Raw genomic sequence first — 12,489 nt, forward strand, 5'->3', positions numbered from 1 at the left:
GCAGTACAGACTGTTGTTCTTCACCAGTGGTTCTTCTTTTGCACCTTGATTTGGGTTAGCAGGGGCTCCTGTCCTCCCTGGACTCTTCTGGGCTTCTTGGACTTAGTCCCATTCTTCAACAGGTCTTTAGGTCCAAGAATCCACCCTTTGTGTCTTGAAGTCTCTTCTGGTTCTTGCATTATCTTCTTTCTCGTGTTCTTGTGTGTTCTAGGAACGTTACTGTGATTTACTCCTGCTTTCCTAGGCTCTGAGGTGGGTTCTATTACTTACCTTTGGTGTTTTCTAACACTCCCAGCGCCCCTCTACACATCACACTTGCCTAGGTGGGAAACCGGCATTCGCATTCCATTTTCTTAGTATATGGTTTGTGTTCCCCCAGGCCCATTTCTAACCATTGTGATTTTCACTAATTGCACTGTTTTCTAACTGTACAGCTATTTCTGCTTACTAGTGTATATAATTGATGTATTACCTCCTAAGGGAGTATAGTCTCTATGGTATTTTAGGCATTTGTATCACTAAAATAAAGTACCTTTATTTTTGTAACACTGAGTATTTTCTTTCATGTGTGTGAGTGTGACTACACTGGTATTGCATGAGCTTTGCATGTCTCCTAGATGAGCCTTGGCTACAGCTACCCCTAGAGAGCCTGGCTTCTAGAAACTGCCTACATTTCACTAATAAGGGATAACTGGACCTGGTATAAGGTGTAAGTACCATAGGTACCCACTACACACCAGGCCAGCCTCCTCCAAACCACTGTACTATATAGGTTATTTTTCACATTTTTCTTGTAATTGGTGACTTTGGGTCATCCAGATAACTTGGGTAGTGGCCGAATACTAGTCTTTCTCGATTTTCCCTGTTGATGTTTTCCCACTACATTTGATCTTTTATATTTTGATTGAATAAAAGCATGAAACATTCCATTTGCATACTACTTTAATATCATTGTTTATGGGAGTGGTGTTGCATTTTATTCAAGGGACCCCTGTTCCTTTAAAGTTAGTTTACTGCTCCATTCTAGAACACTCTACTTAGTCCATGACACTACGCCACACCAGTCAACGACACATCATTCTCCTTTATGCCATTAACTTCGAGACGTGCTGAATAGTAGTCTTACTAGTGTACAGCATGGCTAAAACACATTGGCAAAGGCAATAGAACTTGCATAGGCGAGACCTATTGGCTTTGCCAATGCTTGTTTATAAAGTATGAACTTCAAGGTGACTTGTAATATCCTTATGTACGCAGGGGGCATTTTACTCCATATAATACATGGTCACACCACCAACTTTCCCACAAACCACTTAAAACCTTAGAGCATAGATTCTGTCATTCCAAGCTATTAAGGTAGAGCAGAAGAAAGAAAAGCAACATTCCATTTTTTGCTTTAAACAGCTACATTAATTATGCTCTGTGACCTGATCTGCCTTTCACCTTGGCTGCTAGCTCTGGCAGAAGGCACTGTAATGTCAGAACTCGACTGTAATAAGCCTATCATAGTCATTTTCTGATGTCTTTTCTTTATAATCAGTGAATGCCTTTTTCTTTATACGCAGTGACTTGGTGCATCACAAACAGCCGATTCTAAAGAAATTAGTGACTGCAGTTTATACAGAGATGAGAGAATCCATGTTTATGTAGCCTGTAACTCCAAGAGCTTCTTCAGTTGAAATGCTTCTAGTTATGACTGATGTGGAGCTGAGCTACCCAAGATCGCACACAGGAGTAGACGTGTTATTAGAACTATTGTTTCTGAGCACAGTTTACAACTGTTGTACCTAATCGCTTTTGATATCTCCAGTGTGGTTCCAATTGGCATGAGGCGAAGGGCATGATGGGTGTGGGGCACAAAGTGTATGTTCTTCCTTTTTACCCTCCTACCTTTATTAGCTTGGTGCATGAAGATGCAAGGTTAATCAACATGTTATTTTCACATTTTAGCTAATTACTTTGTGAATGTAAATAACAATTAAAGATACTTTCAGACTGTGAAAACATGCCTTCCTTTCTCCCTATTTCACTTCCAATATATATGATTGTGTATATTTATCGGAGCCTGCAGTTCGTAAACAACGAGCGATTTGTATAGGGTTGATTGAAAGTCCCCAAGGCTGTCCCTGTCCCCCCCAGAAATGTATTGTCTCCTACGCCCCTGGTGGTAATCATGGATTTGTTTTGATGATACTTGATATGTGAATAAACTGCGGACGTTTTTGCACCAACCAGGTCTACCAAGGAGGGTAAAGTGCACTGGGCAACGACCAGGACCTGCGGAGGGGCACTCGGTCATCTGGGAGGGATTATCTCCAGTCCCTCACAGCACAGTCAACAAGGACAGCAAGCACTCTCTAAGAGGGGAGCACTCGAAGCCATAATATGTGGTCTCAAGCAAATTAACGTGGAGGCTGCTAAATAGCACAGGGGAATGTCCTGCTCATTTAGGGAAAAGTAAAACCTACGGTGACATCAAAGGAGATGAGCTCGGACTAGCGGCGCGTTTTCCGCAGAGCCATGCGGGCTCTCCGGGGACACGCAGGGGGCGTTGCATGGGGTACCTGTGCCTCAAGAGACGACTGATGGAGGGAAGAGGGCAGGCGAGAGAGAAGCAGGTCCAGCCTAAGGAGGACAAGGGAAAGGAGGGAGGGATTGGAGCGGGCGGTGTGTAAGGGAAGGGGGGACAGAAAGGGCATCGGAGGGACGAGGGAGAGACAGCAGCAGGAGAGGCAGAAGGGCTTCAAAAGGAGAGTGGGCCCTGGAGCAAGAGAAAGAAAAGACACGACCAGGAGGGAGTAAGAGAAAGCGAGGGAGACGGGTGGCAGAGGGGGGTATGTGAGTGCTAGATAACAAGAAGAGACAGCAGGAGGATGCGAGCGAGATGAAAAAGGAAGAAGAGAGGGAAGACAGGCAAAGAAGTAGGTACTCGAGAAAGAGAAGTGCGCACAAGGAAGAATGAAACATAAAACCTTAAGAGAACTCAGGGTGCTACAGAGAAAGAGAGACACGACCAAGACTTCAGAATAGGGAAGGGGAGAAGGGGCTGAGGAGAAAGAGAAGGCACGGAGAACGTGAAGAGGTGACATCGGGATACTGCAGACGAGACAGCTGACAGGGAGGATGTAAATGTAAATTAGCACTTGTATAGCGCACTACTCACCCGTTAGGGTCTCAAGGCGCTGTACTCATACCGCTATGGAACCCCTCCTGGCTTTTCCCTGTGAGGCGCCGACTCCTGAGCACCCCCAGGGTGAAGCCAGGCATCCAAGCGCTGTTGGGACCGTTGTGGAGATTAAGCAAGCTATTGCCCAGAGTTGCAGAGTGGGACCCATGAATTAGATTAGGCACCGAGGCGAGAATTATCTGGTCAAGGGGAATTGAGCCCAAGACCTGCCGAAGCGGGACTTAAACCCTGGTCTTGAGCCAGATCTCTGCTTCAGGGTCTGCCGCTCTAACCATTGAGCCACACTTCCCACTAATGATGAATAGGTGAGTGGGGGTGAGAGAGAGAGAGGGGGAGTGTAGAAGTAGTGAGGCACTGACATTAGGCACAAGTGAGAACAGTCCCCGGTGCGCGCTCCCCCGTCGCCTCTTCGGACGGATGCTCCTGTCCTCCCTCTCTTCTCTGCCTGCCACCGCCCCTCCCCTTCCTCACTCCCTCCCTCCCGTGTCCTCCTCCCTCCTCTCCGCCTCCACTGCATCTCACTGCCGCCAGTCTCTGGCTGCAGTACCTGCACACCTCGCGGTCTCTTGGAGCGGGGTACACCTCCGTCCAGCCCTGACGTGTCCATCACCCCAGCCCTCACCTCAACCCACCTCCGGCCCTCCGCACCGCACGTACCTCCAGCCTACGTCTCACGTCTGCTCTAGCCCACACTACACCTCATCAGTCCCGGATCTACCCGTCCCGCCTCCGGTCCGTGCTCCCCACTACACCTCACCTCGGGTCCACACCTCGCCGCAGACCAGCGCTCAGCCCCGGCCCTCTCGCCTCTCTGCAGCAGTGTCACCTGGCCCGCGCCCCTGTCCCCGCTTACTGTCCGTGCCTGTGGAGGAATGTCTCATCTCTCCAGCGACACCCCTGTGTGAACAGGTGCCCCTCTGGGGTCCCTCGCCCTTCCAGGTAAGGAGAGCTCTGTGCGCCAGTGCGTCAGTCCGCGCGCAGAGGCAGGTTATCCGGCAATGAAAAGAATGTGATTAAACGAAGCGCACTGAAGCCAGTGCTTCCCGGCGCCGACATTAGTGTTGTGTAACCTAATGGTAAGGAGGGACAGAGCGTCTACCAGCGAAAGTTGACATGGTGAGATATAGCGCGGTTTGTCACAGAGGCTGGTTTGTCAAGGTGCTTGAAAGAATGTGATCTTATGGAGCGCACTTATGTCGAAGGTTACTAGTGAAAATCGGACACGTAAATATTGTATGCAGAGGTGAAGGATTTGAGGCACCGAACTGAAGGTTATCATATAGCGCACAGAGGAACTGAGATGGAGTTGATCTTAGAGACAGCACAGAGGCAGTTTTATAGACATTGTAATGGACGTGGTGTCATATGGAGTCCACGAGCTGGGGCTTTCAGGCACTGAAATCTATCTATCTATCTATCTATCTATCTATCTATCTATCTATCTATCTATCTATATGTGTGTGTGTGTATATATATATATATATATTTATATATATATTTATATATATATATATAGAGAGAGAGAGAGAGATTCTAGGCAGGGACCTTAAACATTGCTAAGGCACTAGGCACTCACGTCAGGTGGGAACTGATAATGGAGAAAAATTGAGGTGTACATTCCTACAGAGCGAAGGTCAGAGAAAACGGGATCACAGATTGGTGTTCAGAGGAGAATGGGGTCATAAAACATGAACATGAGCCCCGCACGCGGAGTCAGGGTCCGCGCATTTTACCCTGAAATTCTCGTGAGCTGTGTTTGACGTTCTTTGTTGCTGTGTTTTGTAACACGCACTGTCGGTCGGGAAATCTGTTTTTGTTATACGGTATTGTGTTTGTAGATGAGTTTTGTTAAGCCACCCACTGTCTGTGTACCATATTACTCCACTCCCACATCTGTACCATGACCAGTGCCAATCGCACCCTATGCCCACCTGTCCGCTCTCTCTCCCAGTGTCACAGCTAAACTTGGTAAACTGCTCCCGCCCCCAGGTCTCTTCTGTGTCATAACCTCTGACCATCCCCATCCCTTGGCGGAAAAGCAAACTTTCCTATAGTCGTGACCCCCGACCCGGCCGCTGCTAAGGAGGCGGTCGCTGGCGCTATGTTAGTCCCGGTGCAAAAGTGCCCAACTGACAGAGTTTAGTTACTGAAAGGGACACTCCTGGAGTTGCCGGGCGCCCTTTCCATAGCGCTTACGTTCAGCCTGCCTTCTGAGATGTGCCGTCCCCTAATGTATCTCAAACTGCCCTTCTCAGAGCGGCCCCATCTTGCGAGCCTGATCCAAACCTCCAGCTCAGGTAGGGATGTGTGTGATGACCCCAGTGTCGCACTTGCTCCTAAACTGACCCCAGTCTGCCCATCTATTGGAAACCAGCGCCAACATGCCATGTATGGTGCTTTCCCCCTAAAAACTGCCCTCCCGCTGGCGGTGTCTCGGTCCTTCACCTGAGTGTCCGTTCTGGACTCCAGGGCTGAACATACTGCATGGCAGGCGTCAAACTGCCCGGCGTGATCAGCCGGCTCTATCCCTTTGGTGCAGCCCCTTTCCGAACTGCAGCCCCTATTGCGGTGCCCGCTGCCTGTCCCATTTGAGCCTCGTTCACGGAGGCTTAGTCATTCCCTGCAGTGTCATTTGAAAGGGTTTGAAAACTCCAGAATTCCTCTTCTCCGCTAGCGGTTTCCCTTTTGGCCACGCTGGCTCCGGTGTGTGCTGTTAAACGCGCCGGCAGGGCACGGAGATGTAAACAGAGCGCCCGTGCGCCGGGAGATTCATTGGCTGCGGGATTTGTAATGCGCCAGCATGTCCCGCGCGGGGCCTCGGGGCGCGTGGCGCAGTGAGGAATGGCGCAGGTGCGCTGCGCAGACGGGAGAGCGGGCGAAGGGCGGCATGTGGGAAGCTTCAAGGCGGGAAGAGCAGACGGATTTCGAGTAAGAGAGACCAGAGAATAGATGTGCAGAGGCACAGAGAGGGAGACGGGAGAGCGAGACAGAAGAGAGGGAGGGAAAGACTAAAGGAAATGGAGAAGACGGAGTGGGGGGTGTTGGGGTAACAGAGGAGAAGATGAGGTAACATGAGAATACAGAAAGAGGGGAGAGAATGGAGGTGCGGGACAAATGACACGGAAGAGGGATAAAACGCGAAGGAGAAAAATAAATGAGTGGAGAGGAGAGTTCAAAGAAGAGGAGGACACGGAGCAAAGTGATGGCGAGGAGGGGATATCAGAGATGTGGAAAGAGAGGGAGTGTTACAGGATACGAGGGAAGAGAAATGATGATAATAAACCAGAAGAAGAAAGAGCGGAAAGAGTGGTCCAGACAGAGAGAAAGGAGGAGAAGATGAGAGAGAAATGAGAGAACGTGGACCAGAAGATGAGAGGGGAATGGAAGAAAATAAACTGGAAGAAGAAAAGAGACAGGAAAGAAACAAAGTAGCTAGTGTGATGAGGACAGAAAAAAGAAGTAGGAGAGGAGGGAGAGAGGAAGAGGCTGCAGGAAAGTGAGCAAGAGAGACAGCGGAAACAAAACGAAGAGAGAAAAGTGTATGTAGGGGCGGAAAGTGGGGGAAGAGAGACAGGAGACGAGAGACGGAGAAAGGGTGAGAGGTAGAAAGGTGAAGCGAGGAAAATAAGAGAGGGCAAGTAGATAAGGAGCAAGAGATAGACGAAGAGGCTGAAAGGAGACAGAGAAAGAGTAGGAGGGAACGAGGAATAAAATAGTTGAGAGAGGAGGACATGATAAGAGGAGGCGAAAAAATGAAGGGAGAGTGTGTTAGAAAAAGGGAGACGGAAGAAGGGGGAAGAGAATGCTGAGCGGAGATACACAAATAGGAAGGGGGAGGGGACAGGAGTGGAGGAGAGAGATAATTCACGAAGAGGGAGACAGAGACAGAAGGTGAGAGAGGGAGGGATGGAGAAAGAAGAGGGACAGAAAGAGAGGCGAGAGAAGGGGACGAGTTAGGGAGAGAGGAGAAGAAACCGGAGACAAAGGCCAAGGATGAGAAGAAGGAGAGAAGAAAGGAAGAGAGGAATGGGGGGCGTGGAGCATGGCTGTGAGGAGAGATGAAGGAAGAGCGAGTCCGGGGGAAGAGAGGCGGAAAAGGAGAAGGAAGGAGAATACGGGATAAAGGCAACACGTGCCAAGACATGATGGATGAGAGGACGGAACACCGAAGCTGTGTATGGCGCTAGAGAGACAGGGAGGAGCGGGAGAAACGAGAGAGGAGCAGACGTGACCCGAGGGAGAGGGCTGCAGATTGGAAGGAGGGAGAGTAAAAGCAAGAAACGGGAAGAGTGAGCAGAGGGAGGAACATGAGTGCGGGGCAGATGGGAAGCAGGACAGCGGGGGGAGGGAGGGGGGCGGTACAAATAAAGACCATGAAATAAGAGATGAGTGATACTGAGGGAAGAGAAGGACAAGGGAAGACAGAGTGAGAGGGGAGGTAGAAAGGAGAGGTGAGGCGAGGGCGAAAAAAGAGAAAGTCAAAGGAAATGGAAGAGGGGAATGAAGGGAACTGAAAGGAGAAGAAGAGAAGAACACGGGAGGAGAGACAGAGGGGGGAAAAGAATTATGAAAAGAAGGAACTAAAAGAAGAAGAGAGGAACCAGGGAGGAGACAGAAAAAGAATAACGAAAAGAAGGAACAGTAAGAAGAGGGGAGAGGTCTGGTGATGGCCGAACAAGATGAAGGTAGAAAAAAGGAGAGAGAGGAGGAAATGCAAACAAGAAGCGAGAGGAGGATTAGAACAGAGCTGGAATGAAAAGTAAAGAAGTGGAACGAAACGACTGCAGTGACAATGAAAATTGGGCGAGGGAAATAGGGAGCGCATAATTGATGCAGTGCATAGATAACGAGATAGATGGGGAGAATGACGGAAGAAGAAAGAAAAAAGTGAAAGAGAAGGAAGAAAGAAATGAAGAAGAAAAGGAAGACAGAGAATGGAGAGGAATGGAATGGAGAAGGTGGAGTGAAAGGACGAATAGAACGCCTACAAACAAGGGAATAAGGAGGGGGTAGGAGGGATGGACACGAGGCAAGAGAGAAGAAGAGGGAGAAAAGAAGACAAGGAAAGAAGAAATGATGAGAAGAAGATTGAACCAGGAAAGAAGAGAGTAAGACAGATGAGGAGAAAAGAAGAGGAAACACGTGGAAGATGCAAATAAAACGAGAAATGGAGGAAGCCTGGTGAATAGATATGATATGTATAACGGATAGCGAAGGGTATGCTGTTATGGAACACATTAAACTGGTATCCAGAATGTAGGTTGAGTCAATCCAATATTGCACTGGGCATGCCTGACACCCATAAGCTACACACAATACTTCTGACAGTCACAGAGCATTGCCTAGGAAACAGACATTCTACATAGGTTCGGTCATGCCCTGCACTGCAGGATTACTGGGCAGTAGTACTGTCCAGTGCAGGAAATATTATTTGAGCCACATCCGAACTTCAAGATCAAGTATGCTAGGTCTGATGAAAAAATCTGAAAAAACGTAAAGAAGCATGCAGGTTTGTAGACCCTGCATATATTTTGGCCAAACAGCTTTAGAATTGATCAGGAAGAATGAGTAGACTCCCCGTACTGAACTAGGGCAAAGAGAACTAGAGAAAGGGCATGGGGCAACTACCAACTATAAACGTTAGAAGAGCAGGATCACAACCCCACCGGACAGAATGGAAGAATTCAGGACAATAATAGACCACATGATAAATGTGTAAAAAGGTTAATAAGAGACAACAGCTACCTCAGCCACTCTCACACTCAAGCTATTCTATGCCTCTATTTACCATCAGAGTGGCCACTCCACTTTCATCCTCTTCTCCATCACATGGACACAGGGAAGGGCGAAAACACTAGTTCACAATAGAATCCACCTTTTCGGTGTGGTCGCCCTGGATTGTTCGACTGTCAATTTTGTTGGCTTTAGAACTCTGTGCCCTTTAACCCTTCTCACTGGTAGTAAAGGTCCTTACCTCTCCCTTTAAACATGGTTGAAATGGCATACTCCTAGCTGGAATATTCAACTTTCCTATAGGTTCCTACTATATGGTACAAAATGTACCCAGAATCTAGAAGTTAAATGTTACTTGTAGACAGCAGTATCGATTGTGACATCCACTACATCCATGGCAGTGCCTGCCATTGTAGCTTGAATTCAGCAGTGTAAAAAAGTGCAATTTTATGTGTCCAAAAAACGTTTTGATACATTGAAATCTCCTCTTTCTATATTAATATATCACCTCCATGTAAACCTTGTAGTCCAGACTACTTAAAAGTAGGATTTGCATACATTTAATATTAACATGTCCTTACTGTGCACCAGCACCCAAAAGCTATTTTCCACTATGGCAGGCCTAATTGACCTGTCTAGAAAACCACAGTACAGATTAAAACCCTAATATTGTATCTCTGGAAAGGAACTAGCTAGAAAAATAATTAAACACCTAATTTATTAGTTATTACAAATTCTATTCAATGGAGAAGTTGAATTTATAATAAATATTAAGGAAAAATAACTTTTAGAAAGTTGCCTTTTTACTGCCTGGAGTTCCTGGAGGCTAATTTGCATTGGCTCTCCCGTGCCTCCCAGCTAGTAACTAGCCTTCAATAGGTGTGAATAGATGTGTAAAGGAGGGTGTCCTGAATGAGCACAGATGACTCTTCTGAACTCTACAGAATATGTAGGTTGGGGCTTTCGGCATCCTTTTGACACTGTAGTGTCAGGTCCTGCTTGAGTGCCAAATTTTGCTTGACAGTTCTGCTGGGTTCACCTATAACTATGGGGTACACTTGAAAGGGGAGAGACAGGATGCCTAGACAGCTCTTGTCGATCTGCTGTCAGGATAAAGAAGGACTCTGCTCTTTTACTACTAGACTGCTGCCTCTGGTTTTACATTTATCCCTTGGGGCACAAATGAAAGGGAGAGGCCTGAATGTCAAGGCAATTGTTATGGATCAACAGTCTGGTTGCTGTAGGGCTCTTCTTTTCTCCTACTGACCTCTGTCTCTGGGTTTATGTGGGAACAGTGACTGCCTCAAAATTGATTTTAGAGTTAGATGTGGGAGAACACTACGATTACCATAGTAATCTCCCCATACACCTCTTCAGCCCTCAGAGTTCAAGTTTAATGTGGCCAAAAATGTTCACCATCTTGAACATCTCTAAAGTGGGTAGGGTTGGCCATCAGTCACTTATACTTCATGATTAGGGCATGACCAGGAGTCAGCCCCACCTACTAGTTAGTGCCAGGTATAAATGTAGCACGTCCAGGCACCCACATCAGAACACTTCTGGACCTGTGTAAGAACAGAAGAGGACTGGACCTGCTATTTGTGACCAGAGGGTTCCTTAAGGACTGGACCTTTTCCATCTTATACCCAGGACAAATAACTGGACTGCAGAGATCAGTTGATTGGCCTCCTGTGTGACTAGAGGGCCACAACAAGGGGCAAGAGGCCTTTTTCTTGGAGGAACCTAGCTGACCAGTGACAACTAGATGAGAATGGACTCTGATGTTGGCCTCTGCCTGACACCCTGTGAATGTCTAAGTGTCTCCCTCGAGGTTCTAAAGTGCTTTAGAAGTGTACACCTGTGGTTTATTGGGACTTGTAGCACTAAGTCAGTAGGTAACATCTTTCACTAGGATGAACCTGGTTGGTGTATCTGACTAGGGGTGGGCTATAAATGCTCCTCTGTCAGCGGAGTTGGCAGAGTTTTATGTGCAAAGCAGAGTTCTGGACAAATTCGCTGACTGCCTCTTGGTGGATTTTTTTCTTGCATGCAGTTTGCCAACGGTAAGTTGGCAAGCGCGATCGAGAATTGACATCCCTTAGAGCAATTTTTGGGTGTAAGGACAGCACCAGGTGAGATTTTCCCAAAGCGGGCAGTAGCAGGCAGTCATAACCATTCGTGTTGAGAAAGCTGCCACTTGAGGCAAAAATCTACGCAAGCAGCAGCAAAACCAACTCGAGCAGAGGCACCCTCCGGCACACTGTGTGGTATAATTTGTGTTGATTTTTCAGTGCAGAACAAGCTGCTGGCGTTAAAAAATCAGCTCTGGCAGAGTGATATGCCAATTTCTGTCCACTCATGCGATTCAGCGTATTCTCGCTGAGTTTTCATGTAAGTTTGCGGAATTCTGCAGAGTGAAACTCCATGACTTCTGTCCATCCCTGTATGTGACCCATGTTCCAAGGCGGTCAGCCTAAAATTGCACCAAGATCCCAGTCTACTGCGACTAGTGACTATTATTTGAGCGATGTGGTTTTAGGCGATTTTATTTATTGACGTTTACTCTATCTTTCTAACTCACTGTGAGGATTTTAGTGTTTTGCATTTTGACTTTATTACTGTTTTGGTACTGAATACATTCTTAACACATTGCACTAAGTTAAGCATGTCTGTGCTATAGGTACCAGATTTTGAGCTCAGCTTAATTTAGTGACTTTTACGGTTCACGCTGACAAGGGCATGAGGTGGGCTGTCTCCCACCCCAAATAATAATTACATTTCTAATAAACTTGCCCTGACCACAATATGCCAAAAGTGTGTTTAAATGCATTTGTATAATAGATGAGATTTGAAATCTGCGGAACAACAAAAACTATTTAATCAAAAAAATCTCCTGTTATTTAGAACAAATGTTTGATGCAAATGGTGAGCACTGGGGCGCTTTACAAATCTTAGGTGCAGTGGTACGGTGAGAAAAAAGTTGGCATAAACACAGCATGTATGAGATGTACTAAATGTTATAGTATGACCATGTATGTAATATGAAAAAAACAATAATAAAAGCGTTGGTAATTACTGGAACCACAATAATGATGACTGGACATTAGATACGGTCTCCTATGAATTTTGATCAAGAATTTTGAAGATATTTGAGTAGCCCTGAGAAAGTCATAGCGATGACTTTTGCTTGACGAAACACGTTACCTAAATCGACCTGGAAAATACATTTTATATATATATATATATATATATATATATATATATATATATATATATATATATATATATATATGTGTATATATATATGTGTGTGTGTGTATATATATATATATATATATATATATATATATATTTTCAAAGTACGTAGATATGATGTTAGTTAAGACTATTGAATATATACTTCCCTATCTGCACTTACCTTTCAATATTTCGATCCTCAATATCTCTAATAAAACTGTGAAATTGTTCTACTACCTTGTTTAGGTTCTTTTTCGCTCCACCACGACAGATCCTTATGATGCTTCAAAATTCATACCATCTAAGGATTTTTGGGATAAGTTGCATTTTTT

At 46.2% G+C, this 12,489-nt stretch overlaps 1 protein-coding gene across 1 annotated transcript in view; it reads left to right on the top strand.

Moving 5' to 3' along the window:
- Positions 1-3,563: 3,563 nt before the first annotated feature.
- CDH24 (cadherin 24) overlaps positions 3,564-12,489 on the top strand; it is a 507,414-nt gene continuing 498,488 nt past the window's right edge. The window contains exon 1 of the mRNA XM_069238226.1: positions 3,564-4,126. The gene's annotated coding sequence lies outside the window, so the exon portion shown is untranslated. The remainder of the gene's footprint in view (positions 4,127-12,489) is intronic.

The sequence above is a fragment of the Pleurodeles waltl genome, chromosome 6 (assembly GCF_031143425.1).
Source record: "Pleurodeles waltl isolate 20211129_DDA chromosome 6, aPleWal1.hap1.20221129, whole genome shotgun sequence".
In the NCBI taxonomy this organism is placed as follows: domain Eukaryota; kingdom Metazoa; phylum Chordata; class Amphibia; order Caudata; family Salamandridae; genus Pleurodeles; species Pleurodeles waltl.